The sequence below is a fragment of the Arachis hypogaea genome, chromosome 13 (assembly GCF_003086295.3).
Source record: "Arachis hypogaea cultivar Tifrunner chromosome 13, arahy.Tifrunner.gnm2.J5K5, whole genome shotgun sequence".
In the NCBI taxonomy this organism is placed as follows: Eukaryota; Viridiplantae; Streptophyta; class Magnoliopsida; order Fabales; family Fabaceae; genus Arachis; species Arachis hypogaea.
In genome coordinates, this window is record NC_092048.1 from 92,285,625 (window position 1) to 92,287,018 (window position 1,394).

General features: G+C 41.2%; 1 non-coding gene across 1 annotated transcript; it reads right to left on the bottom strand.

Moving 5' to 3' along the window:
* Positions 1-450: 450 nt before the first annotated feature.
* On the bottom strand, positions 451-557 carry LOC112738982 (small nucleolar RNA R71). Its single transcript, XR_003169926.1, has one exon. It is a non-coding gene; the product is annotated as a small nucleolar RNA R71 (small nucleolar RNA).
* Between the last annotated feature and the right edge of the window lie 837 nt (positions 558-1,394).

The following is a 1,394-nucleotide window of genomic DNA, read 5'->3' on the forward strand; positions in this document are numbered from 1 at the left end:
ACAACTCTCTGGAGAAAACCTGATAGAAATTTTCGAAAAAGAAGGAGACATGGCCGAAAATAATAACAATGGTGGAGATGCAAAGAAGATGCTTGGTGACTTTATTGCACCATCTTCTAACTTCTATGGAAGAAGCATCTCACTTCCTGCGATTGGAGCAAACAATTTTGAGCTAAAGCCTCAATTAGTTTCTCTGATGCAACAGATTTGCAAGTTTCATGGACTTCCATCAGAAGATCCTTTCAGTTCTTAACTGAATTCTTGCAGATATGTGATACTGTTAAGACCAATGGGGTTGACTCCGAGGTCTACAGGCTTATGCTTTTCCCGTTTGCTGTAAGAGACAGAGCTAGAATATGGTTGGACTCTCAACCTAAGGATAGCCTGAACTCTTGGGATAAGCTGGTCACAGCTTTCTTAGCCAAGTTATTTCCTCCTCAAAAGCTTAGCAAGATTAGAGTGGATGTTCAAACCTTCAAACAGAAAGAAGGTGAATCCCTCTATGAAGCTTGGGAGAGATACAAGCAACTGACCAAAAAGTGTCCTTCTGACATGCTTTCAGAATGGACCATCCTGGATATATTCTATGATGGTCTGTCTGAACTATCTAAGATGTCATTGGACCATTCTGCAGGTGGATCCATTCACCTAAAGAAAACGCCTGCAGAAGATCAAGAACTCATTGACATGGTTACAAATAACCAGTTCATGTACACTTCTGAAAGGAATCCTGTGAGTAATGGGACGCCTAAGTGGAAGGGAGTTCTTGAAATTGATACTCTGAATACCATATTGGCTCAGAATAAAATATTGATTTCTCAGAGTCTGAAAGGATTGCAAACTACATCCAACAATACTTAAGAGGCATCTTCTGAAGAAGAAGCTTATGATCCTGAGAACCCTGCAATAGCAGAGGTGAATTACACGGGAGAACCCTATGGAAATACCTATAATCCTTCATGGAGAAATCATCCAAATTTCTCATGGAAGGATCAAAAAAAGCCCCAACAAGGCTTTAATAATGGTGGAAGAAACAGGTTTAGCAATAGCAAGCCTTTTCCATCATCCACTCAGCAACAGACAGAGAATTCTGAGCAGAATCCATCTAGCTTAGCAAATATAGCCTCTGATCTATCTAAGGCCACTTTAAGTTTCATGAATGAAACAAAGTCCTCCATTAGAAATTTGGAGGCACAAGTGGACCAGCTGAGTAAAAGAGTCATTGAAACCCCTCCTAGTACTCTCCCAAGCAATACAAAAGAGAATACAAAAAGAGAGTGCAAGGCCATTACCTTGCTTGGTGTGGCCGAACCCAAAGAGGAGGAGGAGGGCATGAATCCTAGTGAGGAAGACCTCCTGGGATGCTCAGTGACCAATAAGGAGTTTCCCTTTGA